Source organism: Equus caballus, chromosome 6 (genome assembly GCF_041296265.1).
Source record: "Equus caballus isolate H_3958 breed thoroughbred chromosome 6, TB-T2T, whole genome shotgun sequence".
Lineage (NCBI taxonomy): Eukaryota > Metazoa > Chordata > Mammalia > Perissodactyla > Equidae > Equus > Equus caballus.
The window spans coordinates 87,293,245-87,312,487 of record NC_091689.1 but is presented as its reverse complement, the minus strand read 5'-3'; the positions used below and the strand labels follow the sequence as shown (position 1 = coordinate 87,312,487).

General features: G+C 41.3%; 1 pseudogene; it reads right to left on the bottom strand.

Annotated features, from left to right (window-relative positions):
• Positions 1 to 1,161: 1,161 nt before the first annotated feature.
• Positions 1,162 to 2,863, bottom strand: LOC100059890 (cytohesin-2 pseudogene; annotated as a pseudogene).
• Between the last annotated feature and the right edge of the window lie 16,380 nt (positions 2,864 to 19,243).

Here is a 19,243-nt window from a genome sequence, read left to right as displayed (position 1 = left end):
TTTTTCTCCCTAAAGCCCCCTGGTTGCATATTTTCAGTTGTGGGTCCTTCTAGTTGCAGCATGTGAGATACCACCTCAGCATGGCTTGATGAGTGGTGCCATGTCCACGCCCAGGATCCAAACCGGAAAAACCCTGGGCCGCCAAAGCAGAGCGCGTGAACTTAACCACTCGGCCATGGGGCTGGCCCCCAGCCATCACTATTGACATTTATGTTGTTTCCAGGTTTTTGCCATCAGGAACAATGCTAAAATAAACAAATTTATTTGATTTCTGTAACCCTCTTGTTAACTTCTAAGTATTTTATATGTTTGGCATTATTGGGAATGAAATATTTCTATTTGGTTTTCCAGGTGCCTATTGCTAAAATAGAGAAAAAGTACTGATTTCTATATTTTTTCCTTTGTAAGAGCTGTCTTTGAGAAAGAGGAAATGGAGAATAAGGGGGCTCAGGATGGTTATTTTTTCATAACATATATTACAGAATTCAATGAGAATTTAAACTATGTGCATGTGTAATTTTGATAAAAATTTAAATATAAAATAATACATGGTAATGAGGCATCTCTGTTAGTTTCTGATTTTAACTGAAATGCTGCAATGTTTTACCAGTTAGGATAACATTTGCTATTTGCTTGGATGTATAGCCTTTATTATATTTAAGTTGCTTCCCTGAATTCTTATTTACTTAGACTTATTTTATTTACATTGTTATACATAAATGCTAACTTTTATCAAAAAGTTTTCAGCACTTATTAATAATACCCTAATCCTTATATAATAAATTATAGTGATTGATTTTCTTAATATTAAACCACCACCCCTGCATTCCAAAAATAATCTTTACTTAGTGTAGAGTATTATTCTTCTGTATAGTGATGGATTCTCTTTACTAATATTTTATTTAGATCATGATTCTTATTTTATTTTTTTGGTGAGGAAGATTGGCCCTAAGCTAAAATCTGTGCCAATCTTCCTCTATTTTGTATGTGGGGTGTGGCCACAGCATGGGTTGATGAGCAGTGTGTACGTCCGAGCCCAGGATCCCTGTGGTAAACACGGGGCTGCTGAAGCAGAGCTCGGGAACTTAACCACTATGCCACCAGGCTCGCCCCTAATGTTTTATTTAGAATAATAGCCCCACCAAGTAGGAATTCTCTCTCTTTCTTCTTTTTTTTTTTTTTTTAAAGATTTTATTTTTTCCTTTTTTCTCCCCAAAGCCCCCCGGTACATAGTTGTATATTCTTCGTTGTGGGTCCTTCTAGTTGTGGCATGTGGGACGCTGCCTCAGCGTGGTTTGATGAGCAGTGCCATGTCCGCGCCCAGGATTCGAACCAACGAAACACTGGGCCGCCTGCAGCGGAGCGCGCGAACTTAACCACTCGGCCACGGGGCCAGCCCCTCTCTTTCTTCTTTTTTTAGTGGTTAAATAATTGATAAGATTATCAACAGCGTGTTGATTACAAATAACGAGAGAGATGCTAGAGGTGGTGAATTTTCCAAATGGGGAACCACGATACACAATGGAAGGGCCCAGGGGTCCAGCCACCTGTAAATAAACGGAGTTGGGGGCAAGGGGCCAGGGCTGTTCCTGCTGCTTCTTGACAGAAATCCCCTTCTCCCTTGCCACCAGCATCTCATAGATGGGGTCCACAGTCACTGCTGCCTGGATGGACTTGCTCCATTTGTCCTTCTCCTCCTATGGGGCTGAGACCTGTACACCATGTGGTTCTCCTCAACCACCCAGCCATCTGCCTCCATTTTCCTGGCTTTGATGAGCTATCCCTCGTTTTGGGGAATGTAAAGCTCAAAGCAGGAAGGTTTCTGGGGGTCATCCAGCTCTAGGCTGCTCAGATTCTCCAGGAGTATGATTCCTCTGGCTCCTTGTCCATCATGCACTCAAAATAGTAGAGGCAGTTGTGGGTAAGGATAACCCAGAGCAGCTTCCATGTCTTCACGCAGAGCCCTCCCAGCTTAAGGAGCCAGCCTTCCCGGTCTGGGTTAAAGAAGCTGTGGGTCGGATCATTTCCATCATCCTCAGGAATCTGGAAGGGCTCATTTCAGGTTCTGTCCTAGAGGTTCCTGAGCAGCTCCTCAAGCTGGTCCTGCCCTTGTTGATTGCCCTGGTTCATGGCCACAAAGTGCTCCAGGCCCAGCTTGTCCCAGACGTTGGGATTGTAAAGGCTGGTGGTGCTCAGCATGATCATGGTGAAAGACAGCACGTAGGACATGCTTGTGGACTGGAAAACCCCAGGGCTGCACAGACAGTATGGCTGGGCGAAGGCTTCTATCATCCAGTCAATCTCCTGGGCCTCTCCAGGGAGGCGGGAAGCTCCATAGAAATTGCCTGAGGGCCTGCACCAAATTGAGGTCGGTAAACTCACGCAGATTCACAAAATCGTGGAGCATTGCCAGGTTCAGCTCTTCCCTCTCCCCTACGTAATCCCCAAGGCTGTCTTGTTCAGGCCCTTGCCGTTGTAAAGGAAAGGGGCAAGCTCGTTGGGTATCTTCTGGAGAAGTTCATTATCCAGCAAGAAGTGGATCCCCTTCTTGGGGTCCATGTTGAAGTTCTTCCTGCCCATTGCCCGTTGCCCGTTGCCAGGTTCTACTGCCTTCATTGGCCTCCAGACTCCACCTGGCTCAGGGCTTCGCTGAGCTCCTCCTGCAGGTGCTGGATCTCCACCAGCAGCTCCTGCTTCCGTGGCCGCACATTCTCCAGCTCCATCCGCTCCTCCAGAGTCAGGTCTGGGGGCTCATAGATTCATCCTCCATGGTGGCTAGAAAGCCAACAAGAAGTCCAGGGTGGTCCTATCTGTCTAGCCTGGAGCGTGTTGGCCCGTAGGCTCAAGTCAATCCACTCAAAGGCCTGGGAACCACCGCCGCCTCTGTGCCAGATCTCAGCGCTGAAAAGACACTCGCTTGGCCTCCAAACTGCCCTGCCAGTAGGGAGTTTTGCATCTGTAAGTGAGATTGGTTGATAGTTTTCTTATAGAAAGGAAAAAAACAAAAACTGTATAGCAGGCTATAGTGGAGAAGATGGAATAGCTGTGTTGTAATAAAAAGGGCATAAAAAGAATAAAAAGAACAATGTCAGAAGATGACATTTAGTATTAAAAAATATTTACTAGCAAGCCAAAATAAAACAATTTTAAAAATCTAAGCACTATGTTCTATCATCTCGCCACATTTGGCATGAAGCTTCAATCACGATAGATGCAATAACACAAAATAGGATTTTATGACCCTTAGAGTTGGCATCAGGCAACCACAAGTCCTCCACCACAATGGCAACACATTGAATCTTTTAGATATCGAGTGTCAGGTTCCATCCCTAAGGACATAGGCTATAAGCATTGCTAGATTTTAACTGAAACGCTTTTGTGTTTTATCATTTTGTGTACTAATTCATGTAAGCATAGGGAGGATTTTAATTACTTTAGCCAACCCACAGTACCACTATTTTCAACGAGAGCCCATTTCTAACCTCCATTATTCCAATTAAAATCTATTAATGTAGGGACCAGCCCGGTGGCACAGCGGTTAAGTGCACACGCTCCCCTTTGGCGGCCCGGCGTTCACCAGTTCAGATCCCAGGTGCGGACAGGGCATCGCTTGGCACACCATGCTGTGGAAGGCGTCCCACATAAAAAGTAGAGGAAGATGGGCATGGATGTTAGCTCAGGGCCAGTCTTCCCCAGCAAAAAGAGGAGGATGGGCAGCAGTTAGCTCAGGGCTAATCTTCCTCAAAAAAAAAATCTATTAATGTCTTCAACATAAATTAATTTCTGAAATTCATTAGTTTAATAAGCAAAATGTCTATGTTGATCAGAGTTAAGACAGCTGAAGTGTTTCTGGTAATCCCTTTGGAGTGTGAATTCCCAATTAGAATGCTGGCTGCACCTAGAGCATAATTTTAACCTAACATACCCATATTTTGCTCTCTGTGCTGAAATATTTTAAACTAAATTATAGATATTGTAACACCAGATTCAAATACCAATTCTGCCATTTAATAGCTATGTGATATTGGATATGAATGTAATTTGATTCCCTCAAGATTCAGCTTCCTTAAGGGTAAAATGGGGATAATACCTCATAGACTGGTGAGAATTAAAGAATGGATATGAAAAGGCATTATAAACTCTAAAATAGTCTACAAATGTTAGGCATTATTACTGGATAATAGTACCTCAAATGGAGGTTAGGTTCTGTTGAGATCCTTTGAGGATTTGTCCATTACATGGTAGATGAGGTGACCTCTAATGTTCACCTATTGTAAATATTACACTTTTTATATTCCTTTGCTTGTCTACAAAGGCAGGGAAAAAAAGCAAAATGAGTAAGTTATGGGGTCCCTAACCCAGAAGGCGAAAATAATTACCTTAGCCAGGCACTGTGGCTGTAACCCTCACCTGTGCTATCCAGGGGAAGATTCTCTATCGAATGAGGACAGACTTGAAAGATTTAATAACCAACATTTATCCAGTGTTTGCTATCTTCCAGGCCATGTGCTAAGTACATTATCTTATTTAATCCCCACAATAACCCAATAAAGCAGGTATTGCTTTTAAACCCACTTTAAAATGAGGAAACTAAGGTTTAGATAAATTAGGTAACTACTCAAGGGGTGGTTCAAGGATTTGAACTCAAGCAGTTGTCCTTGAAAACCTATATTCTAAACACAACAGTTAATATATAAGTATGTAATATATAACATATGACTATATATATTAATTTTTCCTGACATCCTGGACTTAAGAACAAGGGGGCTGGGATAGCCCCAGTAGTCTAGTGGTCAGGTTTAGCACACTCCATTCCGGGTTTGGTTCCTGGGCATGGACCTACACTACTCGTCGGTGGCTATGTTGTGGCGGTGTCTCACATACAAAATAGAGGAAGATTGGCACAGATGTTAGCTCACAGTGAATCTTTCTCAGCAAAAAAGAGGAAGATTGGCAACAGGTGTTACCTCAGGATGAATTTCCTCAGCAAAAAAAAAGAACATCATGTTGTCTTCCTTTATTAAACATACATAAACCTTCAGCTAGTTTTCCTGGGGAAATTCAAGAATACTAATTCACAAAAGCACTGTAGAAGCATAACTATATTGTTTTTCTTTGTCTTATCTCATATTTCTCCTCTTTTCTGAATTTAAAGTTTTTTCCCTCTTTTTAGTTTTCTCTTTCCCCACTTATGGTAGATTGTCTGCAAAGATGGCTATCAATAGTTCCTCCTATTCTTATATATGTATGCTGCCCTTCTCATCAAGAGGTGACATCTATCTCCCCACCCCTTGAATCTGGGCTGGCCTTGCTACTTGTGTTTTTGTTTGTTTGTTTTTGATGAGGAAGATTGACCCTGAGCTAATATGTTGCCAATCTTCCTTTTTTTTTTTGCCTCCCTAAAGCCCCAGTACATAGTTGTATATCCTAGTTGTAAGTCTCATTCTAGTTCTTCTATGTGGGACGCCACCACAGCACGGCTTGATGAGCAGTGTGTAGGTCTGTGCCCAAGATCCAAACCAGTGAACCCTGGTCTGCCAAAGCGGAAAGTGCAAACTTAACCACTCAGCCAGAGGACTGGCCCCCTTTGCTACCTGTTTTAACCATGAGAATGTGGTGGAAATAAGGCTGTGATTGTTTGAGGCTTAGGACTCAAGACACTTGGCAGCTTCCACTTTTCACTCTCGTGGAGCCTTGTAGAGAAGTCCAGCTATCCTGCTGGAGAGATTATGTGGAGAGAAGAGCTCCTGCCAACAGCAGACACCAACTGACCATTACATGAGGTAATCTTGGAACACCCAGATTCAGCTGAGCCTCCAGATGACCGTCATATGAGAAACCCCAGCTAATACCACAGGGAGCAGAAAAACTGCACAGCTGTGGCCAGCCAACCCAGAAAATAGTAAGAAAATAAATTTTTGTTTTAATCCACTAGGTTTTGTGGTGGTTTGTTATGCAGCAAAGGCTAATTGAAATATGATGGGCCAGAAACATTTAGCTAGAATGGCCACCTCCTTGGGAGATGTCTGCAGGTAAAGAGATGACTGTTCTTGAGACGTTTACAAAAGAGCTTGAGGCAGTCAAGTAAAATATGTAGCTGATTTGGGTTTCTCTTATCTAACTATAGATTTTCCACCAAGAAGTGACATAAAGAAAAGAAAACCAGATACAAAGATCTTTCATTTTTTTCTGACCACATATAAGGAAACATGAATGTGTCTCATTTTGTCCAACTCCATATGTTGGACATGAACCAAACAGAACAGGTTCTCAGACATGAGCATCTCACTCCTTGAATTTGGCTTTAAGGTACAAAGAGGCTTCTTTTCCCTGAGAGCTAGAAACCTACATTAGTGGATGGAGACAATACCAAAATACCAACCTTTTTAAAAGTTGCATTTGGAACTGCAGTCAATTCCTTATCTATGTAATAGAAGTTAAAGGCAGTAAAATATAGTTTAAAACTTACGTGAGGAAAAACATTTCTATTTTTGTTTTGTTTTTCTATCTTTTTTGGAATATACTGAGGTCCACTTTCCTCATTGTATTTTACCCATGACATATTGTTAAAATGACATCTCATTTCTCCCAAGTGCAAGAAGGAAAGGAGGACCTAAGGTATTAGAATAAGCCATTTTAAAATTAAATTTGTTTCAACAATAAATTTTAAGCATTGAGTAGACAGTGCCAACTTTACCAGTTATCTCATAATTTAGAATGTGACAAAATCAAGGGACGAAATAGCTTCCTTCTCCTCCCTCCCCCCAGTTCCCACAAAGAGAAGGAATTGAAGGAATTGAGAGGTGCTTCTCATGAAGTAGAGGAAAGGAGGCTGAAGGAAAAACCTAAGAGCGATCTTCAAATGCAGTACAAAGGAGAGGCATCAACTTTGTTTCCAAAGACAGAATGTGAAGAGGAGGAATGGGGATTGAATTAGGTAGATTGGAGGGTTCTTTTTCTTTTTTTTTAAGATTGGCATCCGAGCTAACAACGGTTGCCAATCTTTTCTTTTTTTTTCTTCTGCTTTTTTCTCCCCAAATCCCCCCAGTATGTAGTTGTATATTTTAATTGTGGGTCCTTCTAATTGTGGCATGTGGGATGCCGCCTCAGTGTGGCCTGATGAACGGTGCCATATCGGTGCCCAGGATCTCAACCTGTGAAGCCTGGGCCGCGGAAGTGGAGCGCGTGAACTTAACCACTCAGCCACGGGGCCGGCCCCTCGAGGGTTCTTTTTGAGGAATAGATTCTCCCTTCTCTGTGAAGTAGGCATAGGAAAATGGGTGAGATTACTTTCTTGATTTCTTCATGTGTAAGAATTTTTCTGTATATATATTTTTTGGGTTCTTAATATGAAAATTTTCACAAATAGAGAAAAGTAGAAAAATTAGTACAATGAATAGCAATATTCCCTTCCAGAATCAACATTAATACTTTGCCAGTAATTAATATTAGTAACATTTTATTTTATTTATTTGCTGAATGATTTTAAAGAAAATTACAGATGTCAAGATATCATGGCACTTTACACCTTCATCAGCATGCATTTCCAAAAAAAAAGTATTCTTTTACACCATAATATTGTTATTGCACCTAACAAAATTAAGAATAGGGGCCAGCCCGGTGGCATAAAGGTTAAGTTTGCACACTCCACTTCAGCAGCCCAGGGTTCGTAGGTTCAGATCCCGGGCATGGACCTAGCACTGCTCGTCAAGCCATGCTGGGGTGGCATCCCACATAAAATAGATAAAAGAGAGGAAGATTGGCACAGATGTTAGCTCAGCGACAGTCTTCCTCACAAACACACACGCACCCCAATCTTCCTCACACACATACACAAAAAAATTAAGAATAATTCACTAATCATTGAATACTAAATCTATGTTCAAAATTTTCCAATGTCATTTGTAGCTGATTTATTTTTTCAAACCATTATCCAATCAAGCATGAGGATTATGATCCACAGTTTTTTGATTTCTGAATTAAGCACAAAGTTTCCTGACCTCTGTCCCAGAAGCTGTTTCAGCAGTCCCATCGATTTATTGATCCAATTCTTAGAAAGCATCAAGTCAGATCTTTTTCTGCCTTTCCATTTTGGTATAATTCTGGGTTAAGGAGGTAGCCTCTGCCTAGATCCAGTTAGTGACCTTGACTGGGAAAGCAGCAGCTCCCAGAAGACACAAATTAAGGATGAAAGCTGTTAACTCCTCTTGGCCAACTGTATGATGGAGAAGTGTGTCGGGGAGTAAAGAAATTTCATCTTTCTTTATTTAAAATAAAGACTGGGGTTAACAATTAATAATAGCTTCTTTCTCCAGTAATAAAACAAGCCCTTAAGGGTCACATGGGATCTAATAATAAGGACTCTTGACTTCCCCATTGAGCTTTTTTTTCTTTTGAGGAAGGTTAGCCCTGAGCTAACATCTACTGCCAATCCTCTTTTTGCTGAGGAAGGATGGCCCTGAGCTAACATCCGTGCCCATCTTCCTCCACTTTATATGTGGGACGCCTACCACAGCATGGCTTGCCAAGCCGTGCCATGTCCGCACTCAGGATCTGAACCAGTGAACCCTGGGCCGCCAAAGTGGAACATGCAAACTTAACCACTGTGCCACCGGGCCAGCACCCCTGACATCGAGCATTTCTGGTAATTTCTATATTGCTCAAATAATTCAGGAAAGCCTCCACCAAAATCACAGGGAGACACCACAATGCTGGGAAGTGAATAGATACATTGAAACGGGGATTACTTTAATTGGGCACAACTCCTGTTTCTCTACCCAGGAGATACCCTAGCCAAATGCTAAGACTAGGCAATCATTTTTACTCTTCCTATCCTATTAAAAAATCTTCCCTGGACAAGCCCTGGTTGCCTAGTGATTAAGTTCAGCACTCTCTGCTTTCGTGGCCTGGGTTTGGATCCTGGGCTTGGACCTACATCACTCATCAGTCAGTGGCCATGCTATTGCAGCAGCTCACATATAAAAAGAGGAAGATTGGCAGCAGATGTTTAGCTCAGGGAAAATCTTCCTCAGCAAACAAAACAAAACAAAACAAAACAAAAAACAAACCAACCAAAAAGACTTCCTTCACTTCCACTGTCATCCCGGGGACTGTGAAAAATACCAAATACTGAAAACCTAGGCACACACATGGTAATCTGTGCTGTCACAGGTATTTGCAGAAGAATAGGGGACTTTGAGAAAGCCCCAAAGACAGGACCTAGAGATGAATTAACTGGAATTCACACAAACCTCTGCCCCTAGTCACCCCAAAGCTCCTCCTTCTGCTATGTCTTCCCCTCCCCCTTGAAAGCAAAAAATATAATCAAATATTGAAGTTGTAAAGTAGTTCTCCCCACCTCCACTTTAGGCAGGGGCCATGGTAACCACTCAGGAATTACAATATAGTCTGTATTAAGTCTACAACAGAAATGCAGAAAACTGTTGATAAGATGTAATTTACAATGGGAAGTATAACAATTCTGCCCCACCTGCCTCTCATATTCTCTTGCTAGGCAAGCAGAGAGTAATTTCACCTTTAAGAAAAACTGAGAGGATAAGGCTGCCAGAGCAGGGAGAACACTGGAGCTTTGGATCTCCAAGTTTCTTGGAGGCTTCTGGGCTCCTATGGAGAACTCTGGGTGGGGCCCAAAGAAGAGGGAATTGACTTGACTACTTAGGATATTCTCCAGGATCTAAGAAACTGAGGAAGGGTAGTTGAAGTGTTTATATAGTCAATCAGCTCATTAGGGTAGGAAAGGAAATCAAGATTCATTCTTTCAAGAATATTGTACATTTGACTAGTAGGTCCCTGCTGTTGCATCTTTTCGGGAACCTTTGGATTATATACAACAGGCATAAGTGAGAGAACTGCCAAAGCCTCAATAGTGTGCTGCTGGGATGGAAATAAAAAGATAAGTTTGTATCCCTGCCTCAAGGAATTCAAGTTTTCCTTGGAGGGAAGCAGGTATATAAGTACATAAGTAACTGGTAGCACAAGTTATTAATTTATAAATATAATTATGCATATACAGTCAATCCTCATTATTCATAGATTCCATATTTGGGAAGTTGTGGTCATCAACAGACAGGCACAGAGCACTGACAAACATGAGTTGCCTGATATGTATGTTCCCAGCTGAGGTCTGTCTGCTTGTTTCAGCTCTCATACTGTCAATAAGGGTTTTTGTGGTATATTTAGTGACACGTTTTTTGAATTTTGCGTTGGTCATTTCACTGTTTAAAAAGGCCCCCAACCATGGTGCTGAAGTGCCATCTAGTTTTCCTATGTGCAAGAAGGCTGTGATATGCCTAATAGAGAAAACGTGTGTCAAATAAGCTTTTGTTCAGGCATGAGTTACAATGCTGTTGGCTGTGAATACAATGTTAATGAACCAACAACATACAATAAGGTGTCTTTAAATGGAAACACATAAAACAAGGTTGATACTGATCAGTGATGAAAAGGTGACCAGAGGCTTTTAGGAACATAACCTTGTAATTCTCCTAGGAGCAATGGTTCAGTATTCACTAATTCAGTGCTCATGGTGACTTTACAGAAAATAACTACTGTAAAGAATGAAAATCAGTGGCTGGCCCAGTGGCACAGCGGTTAAGTGTGCACATTCCACTTCAGTGGCCTGGGGTTTGCCGGTTCAGAGCCCAGGTGCAGACATGGTACCGCTTGGCAAGCCATGCTGTCCTAGGTGTCCCATGTATAAAGTGGAGGAAGATGGGCACGGATTTTGGCTCAGGACCAGCCTTCCTCTGCAAAAAGAGGAGGATTGGCAGCAGATGTTAGCTCATGGCTAATCTTCCTCAAAAAATAAATAAATAATTTTAAAAAAAGAATGAAAATCAGGGGCTGGCCTGGTGGCGCAGTGGTTAAGTTCGTGTGCTCCACTTCAGCAGCCCAGGGTTCACGGGTTCAGATCCCGGGCACAGACCTATACACCACTCATCAAGCCATGCTGTGGCAGTATCCCACATACAAAATAGAGAAAGATTGGCACAGATGTTCCTCAAGCAAAAAAGAAAAAAGAAAAAAAAGAAATGAATGAAAATTGTGTGTGTATATACATAAACTAATAAAGTACTGTGATCAAGAAAGTTTGGCAACCCCTAGTGATGGAGAGCTCCAAGAACAGAACTTGGGAGAGCACCTATATTTAGAGAACAGTAGAGAGTCATTGAAGGCCAGAGAAAGGCCAGACAGTCACAAAGATTCATAAAAACTAGGAGAGAGCCATTTCAAGAAAAAGGAATGATCAGTCAACTATGTCAAATGCTTCAAACCCTATCCTCATCCTTATTACCCATTCCCGTTCCCCTCTTTTTACTCCTTTTCCAACTACCTCTTATAACCAATTTCTTAAGTTTCTGAGAACTGCACTTTTTTCTCACCTTTTTAAAAACAGTATATATGTGAACATGTCTGAAAGCACAGACTGTTAGCCACCTACCCAACATCTTTTTATCTTCCTAAATCATACAATCTGATTTTATTGTGGCATATAATCACCTGGATTAAAACACTCCCATTCTCCCAGTCTTCCTTGCAGCTAGATGTAGCCACAGAAGTTCTTACCAGTGAGATGCAAGTAGAAAGGGTGTATGGCTGCTCTTGGCAGACTGATTTAAAGGATTGCCGTCACGTCTTCTTTTTCTCTTTTGCTTCAATCCCCCATCCTGCTGCCTGGAATATGAATGTGACGGCTGGAACTCCAACAGTTATTTTATTTTATTTATTTGTTTGTTTGTTTGTTTATTAAGGAAGATTAGCCCTAAGCTAACTGCTGCCAATCCTCCTCTTTTTGCTGAGAAAGGCTGGCCCTGAGCTAACTTCCATGCCCATCTTCCTCTACTTTATATGTGGGACGCTTATCACAGCATGGCGTGCCAAGCAGTGCCATGTCTGCACCCGGGATCTGAATCGGCGAACCCCAGGCCGCCAAAGCAGAACGTGTGCACTTAACCTCTGCACCACCAGGCTGGCCCCCCAATAGTTATTTTAGACCATAAAGACAAGGGTCCTAGGGATGGAGAAGTGAAAAACTTAAAAGAGCCTGGATTCCTGATGATATCTTAGACTCTACATACTACTTCCAGTCTGCATATATGTGTGTGTGTGCTTCACAATTTTTAAATGGCACTTAGGGATGTTCTTAATTTCAGTGAAGATATTCTTGCATTCAGATATTTCTTTCTGCAGCTTTACATTTCATAAACTTTGGGTTGCCCTAGAAAACTAAAGCTCAGTGTGATATTAGTATGCTCATCTTAAGATACAGTGTATAGAGCCAGCCCTGATGATCTAGTGGTTAAAGTTCGGCACTCTCACAGCTTTGGCAGCCTGGGTTCGTTTCCTAGTCGCAGAACCACACCACCCATCTGTCAGTTGCCATACTGTGGCGGCAGCTCACATAGAAGAACTAGAAGGACTTACAACTAGGATATACAACCATGCACTGGGGCTTTGGGAAGCGGAGTTCAATATTACTTCAGGATCATTTCTCTAATGTGGGGAATTAAACAGGTGAGGCTTGGATAGGAATATACTGGTAAAAAGTTGTGACAGAAAATAAATCTAGATATGGAAATAATTTACCAATTATCACATTTATCCCTGTTCTTTCCTCATATTGATGAAAGGTATAAATATCTGTCTTTGTTAGTACTTAATCAGTTTTCTATTCAGAAGCATCAGGCGGTAAGTCATACATGCTGAACAAAAGATCTAAAAACATAAGGGCTTCTTTGGCATTTCCCTGAGAATTTCAAAGCCCTTAAAGTTATATAGAAATATATGTTAGATATTAGTTGTATTTCCATGTTGCGGTACCTAAGAAATTTGGATACACAGAACTCAAGTGATCTCAGGTCCTCTGAGGTAAAAAAATTATTTCCTTCATGGATCTGGCACCTGATATATTCATTCAACAAATTATTTATTGAGCAAGAATCAAGATAAAGCTACTAGGAATAAAACCAGTCCTCTGAAGACCGCTATTGGCATCTGCAGGAGTCAAGAGTGGCCCATGGGCTAGCAATTATGAATGCCCCTCTAAAAGCTTGGAGGTTCCTGAGAAGTCAAGAGGGACTCAGATTTGTGCACTTTAATACAAATTCTTATACAAAAAAAAAAAAGAGAGACAGAATCAGTATTCTCAGAATAACAGCCCCCCTGCAAGTTTCCCTACTGACCTCTATCAACAGAGGTCAAGTGGGAACCCCAGAACTCTGCATGTCCTCGCAAGAGTCTTCACTCTTTTCATCATTCACAGCCTCTTTACCACCATCCCCCTTGAGATCATCATGCCCTTTATCCCTGTTCATGTCAATTATCACTAGAATCTGGGATTCCCCAGCCATGTCTTAAATCTTAGACTCTAATATTCCTACAATCTGTACATCACTGCTTCTAACTCCATTTTATAACCCTTCCTGCATCTTAAAATCCTCTTACAATCGAACTCAAGATCAAATATCTGCAAAATCTCTTATATCCTCAATCTCTTCTCTGAACATTCTCTTTACCTTCTTGCTCTTAACTGCAACCTGACCCTCCTTTGATGGCAATGTTTCCCTGTAGCCCTCATGAATGTAGTTACTTTTCCTTTACCCTTTGGTACCATTGGGCCTACAGGTGGGGTAAGTGTCCTCTTTAAATCATATGTTATCAGATTATACCACACACTAGGCTTTCTTGTAATTTACTGCCTCTTTCCCCAGGTTACTTCTACTCATTCCTTTAAGATTTTAGGTCCTGGCTCTCTATCACTCTCTCCAGAGACAATTATCAGAATTCCTGGTGATTTCAATATTCCTTCAATACCTTGGCATTATAAGTTCCGTGACCTCTTCTCCTCCAATGATATTGTCCTTCATCATATCTGAGCTACCCATTTCAATGGTCATACCTTTGACTTGTCATCAGCAATAACTGCAACTTATCCATAATTTCATTTTCTGGGAACCTTCTTTGAAATGCATTACTGCTTGAAAATGCGTAATTTTAATATATATTAAGCAATTTACAGATAATTGTAACTTTTTAAATCTTTTTGTAAAATACATTGAATAATGCATCTCAGCATACTTCTTGCTTCTTTTCTGTCTCCCTCACCAAAATTTAAGCTCTGTGAGGGCAAGGATTTTTGTTTTGTTCACTATTATACCCTCAGCATCTACAACAATGCCTGGGCCACAGTAGGTGCTCAACAAATATCTGCTGAAGGATTGAATGAAAGAAATGCCTATTACATGTCAGGCCCTGGGAATATGACAAAAAACCAAAATCCCTGACTGCATGGAACCTATAATTTTATGGTGAAAATAAAAATATTGAAATAATAAAACTTTACTATTTAGATTACAAAGTACTCTTTTATTTATTACTTATTTTTATTGAGATACAATTGATATATAACATTAGTTTCAGTACAAAGTATTCTTGGGTCTGTGTCAGGACTCTTATCAGGAATACTCCATCCCTGTTACTGGTTATCATTAATGTTTATACAAAGGTGATTGGATCTGTATCAAATTAGCACTTCGATACACACCTGATCATCTTTGGCAAACTGCCTTAGCCAGCTGGGGCTGCTGTCACAAAGTACCATAGACCAGGTGGCTGATAAACAATAGAAATTTATTTCTGGGGCCAGCCCCATGGCTGAGTGGTTAAGTTCGCATGCTCCACATTGGCAGCCCAGGCTTTCGCCAGCTCAGATCCTGGGTGCGGACATGGCACTACTCATTAGGCCATGCTGAGGCGGCATCCCACATGCCTCAACTAGAAGGACCCACAACTAAAATATACAACTATGTACTGGGGGGATTTGGGGAGAAAAAGCAGGGGAAAAAAAAGAAGATTGGCAACAGTTGTTAGCTCAGGTGCCAATCTTTAAAATAAAGGGGAAAAAAAAGAAATTTCTCACAGTTCTGAAGGCTGGAAGTCTGAGATCAAGGTAGCAGCATGGTTGGGTTCCGCTGAAGGCCCTCTTCCAGGTTGCAGACTGCTGACTTTTCGTTGTATCCTCACATGGTGGAAAGAGTGGGAGAGAGAGCTCTCTGCGGTCTGTAAGGGCACTCATTATATTTATGAGGGCTCCACTCTCATGACCTAATGAACTCCCAAAGATCCCACCTCCTAATATCATCACATTGGGGGTTAGGATTTCAACATATGATTTTGGGGGGGGGGGGAGACACAAACATACAGTACATTGCACAAATCCAATACTATAATATTCCAGGATTAGAGTACCAAAATAGTTCTAGCTATATACACTACACAAGAGATCTTCCTTACAAGGCAAGTCATGAGTTTTTCTGTGTGAAGAAGTTTAGAAACTATTCATATGACCATTTAAAAGCATTTAGACTTACTTTCATCCCCTTGCCCCTTCCTAAGCCTTCTCTTTCTTTCATCTAGGTTTTAGTCTCTCCTGCTTCTCTGGGGTTTTTTTTGTTTTTTTTCCGGTGAGGAAGAGTGGCCCTGAGCTAAGATCTCTTGCCAATCTTCCTCTTATTGCTTGAGAAAGATTGTCCCTGAGCCAACATCTGTGCCAATCTTTCACTATTTTGTATGTAGGACACTGCCACAGCGTGGCTTGATGAGCAGTGTGTAGGCCCACACTCAGGATCTGAACCAGGAACCTGAGCTGCTGAAGCACGAACCCAAACACTATGCCACCGAGTCGGCCCCTTACCATGTCTTTTTCAATCCTCCCTCTTCACTGGCTTCTTCTCTCACCCTTCAAACATGATAGAAAGAAAAAGAAAAACCTCCCTATTCCATTTTTTTAATTTTGCATTTAAAAAATATTATTTCATTGAAGTCATACTGGCTTATAACATTGTGTAAATTTCAGGTGTACACTATCATATTTCAGTTGCTGTATAGACTGCATTGTGTTCACCACCAACAGTCTAGTTTTTATCCATCACCATACAAATGTGCCCCTTTACCCCTTTCGCCCTCCCCCCACCTCCTGCCCCTCTGGTAACCACTAATCTGTTCTCTGTATCCGTGTGTTTGTTTGCCTTGTTGCTAAACAAGCCACTAAATAAAAACCCTTCCCTCAACTATTAAACATTACAATATTCTCTCTTCTTACTCCTCTGTCCCTTTGAATCTCAGCAAATGGTGTCACATTTTACCCAGTCTCTACCTCCTTATCTCCTTCCCTTTTCTAATTGGTTTTCAAGGTCAGAAATTTATCAAAATCCTGGATGAGCTTTCCTCTTTACTCCTACAGCTACTGCTTTGGTTCTGGGTCTACTCTCTTGCCTAAACTACCATAACTGATCTGCCTGCAGTCTTTCTGCACACCAAATAGCAAATTGTATTCCACAAGCATTCTTTGAGCACCGACTATACGTCTGGCACTGGAAAGACAAATATGATACCAGTTTGTACACTCAAGAAACTTGTCCAGTCACAGTAAAGCATCAGTCCCACTAAAAACTTATCTTTGTTGCCAATAGAATTAAGTTCCAACTCCTTAAGCAGGCATATAGGGTTCTTCACAATCTATCCTGAACCCATTTCTCCAGCCTTCTCTCTCACCACTCTCCTTCACCTATAGTCTCTCCTAAGCTCCAGCCACATTGAATTTTGCACAGATCCCTTATAATTCCATTGCCTCTGCTTTACATATGCTATATTTTCTTTCTTTTTTTTTTTTTAAAGATTTTATTTTTTCTCCCCAAAGCTCCCTGGTACATAGTTGTATATTCTTTGTTGTGGGTCCTTCTAGTTGTGGCATGTGGGACGCTGCCTCAGCGTGGTTTGATGAGCAGTGCCATGTCTGCCCCCAGGATTCGAACCAACAAAACACTGGGCCGCCTGCAGCAGAGCGCGCGAACTTAACTACTCGGCCACGGGGCCAGCCCCCAACATATGCTATATTTTCTGACTGGAATACCCTCTTCTGATTCTCACCATTGGTCTGGGAACAATTTATTCAGCCTTTGAAACTCAGCTCTCAATCATTACCATTCTTTGATACTTTCTCAGACTCCCCTACTTAGTTCTTCAGGTTGCTGTTCCCACAGTACTCTACTCTGTTTACAGCTCTCATATAGGACTCATCACAATGCATTATAATTTACCTATTTACTTATTTACCTTTCCAACAACTTTTGAGGTCAGGAACAATATTGCTTTGCAGTATCAGGCACATGGTCGGCTCTAAATTCCAAATTTTTTTTAATGAATCTCTAGCACTTGGTCTTCTCTTACTTTCCCCCAAATGATATTACAGAGCCCTATTTCCCAGAAAAGAGAGCACTAAAAGAATTTCAGGGGCTGGCATAGTGGTTAAGTTCAGCACACTCTGCTTTGGTGGCCTGGGTTCACGGGTTCGGACCTATACCACTCATCAAGCTATGCTGTGGCGGTGAACCATATACAAAATAGAGGAAAGTCTGGCACAGATGTTAGCTCAGGGGGAATCTTCCTCAAGCAAAAAAAAAAGGGAGATTAGCAACAGACGATAGCTCAGGGCCAATCTCCCTTACCAAAGGAAAAAAACTCAGGTGAACAACTAAAAAATTGGGAAAAAAGAAGGCCCCCTTAACTTGGAAACTAATCCTATTTCTCCTTTATCCCATTATATAGTATCCTGCAAGGTGCCCAACAGAATGATGTTAATATTCCTTCAAAATGTAGTTTCTGAATGTATATGTAACCTTCCTTTGGTCACTTCCTACCTTATGTAGTGGAAAGAACACAATGAAGTATTTACTTACGTCAAACAGAGTTACCCAAGAACTGTAATACATTCTTTCATGAAGACCATGAAATTAAAAGAAAACTTTACTACCTGATTTCTTCTTATCCCAGAGACTACTGTTAATTTACATAGAAATAAGCATATATCACTCTTTTTATGGTCTTATTTTCTACATTATGAACTCCAGGTATATATGAGGTGATGTTTTGGGTAGAAGACCATTTTTAGAAGATTTCAATGTATTTCATTAAAAAATGTAAGTTAGGGGCCGGCCCCGTGGCCGAGTGGTTAAGTTGATGCGCTCCCAATTTGGGAGCCCAGGGTTTCACTGGTTCCAATTCTGGGCACGGACGTGGCACCACTCATCAAGCTACGCTGAGGTAGCATCCCACATGCCACACCTAGAAGGACCCACAACTACAAATACACAACTATGTACCAGGGGGCTTTGGGGAGAAAAAGGAAAAATAAAATCTTTTAAAAAAAATGTAAGTTAGCTTTTTAAGGGCTCTTCTTTAATCTAGAGCTGTTCATGCTTTTATCGGCCCACAGTTAAGACACTGGTAGCAAAACTCAGAATATGAAAAAGCTCAGTACAAGACACAGTTGTTTTTAACCCTTTCCATTATTGCCAAACCAGACTCATCGGGTATGCCTTTAAATTGGCATCAGAGAACATGATGTAATTTAAGTTGCTATACATGATGTTAACACTTAGCTAGGTCACGTTTCCCTTAAACTTTATGACTAATTTCTTATTCCCTACACCTAGAAGCAGTAATCTTTGCCCCCATTCCCTTTATTTGCCTTACAAATACAAAATTAACAACCCGTAAGTTATTAGAAAATCCTCTCATAAAACTGGACTGTTCTCACCTGTTATTTTTTAAAAAATCTTTTAATTGCACACATCAATCTATAAGTTCTCTTCTGCTATTAGTGACTGGACACATACTGGACACATTCAGTCCTCACAAAAATATCAGGGAGGTGGATGCCACAATTATAATTTACAAATTGTTTCTGGATTCATTTCACTAATTTTTTTTTTTTTTTTGAGGAACATTAGCCCTGAGCTAACACCTGCAGCCAATCCTCCTCTTTTTGTTGAGGAAGACTGGCCCTAAGCTAACATCCGTACCCATCTTCCTCTACTTTATATGTGAGAAGAGTGAAGACTCTTGCGAGGACATGCAGAGTTCTCGGGTTCCCACTTGACCTCTGCTGACAGAGGTCAGTAGGCAGACTTGCAGGGGGGCTGCTGTTATCCTGAGAATACTGACTCTCTTTTTTTATATATATAAGAATTTGTATTAAAGTGCACAAATCTGAGTCCCTCTTGACTTCTCAGGAACCTCCAAGCTTTTAGAGGGGCATTCATAATTCCTAGCCCATGGGCCAAAGCATGGCATGCCAAGCAGTGCCATGTTTGTACCCAGGATCCAAACCGGCGAACTCCAGGCCACCGAAGCAGAACGTGCGCACTTAACCGCTGTGCCACCA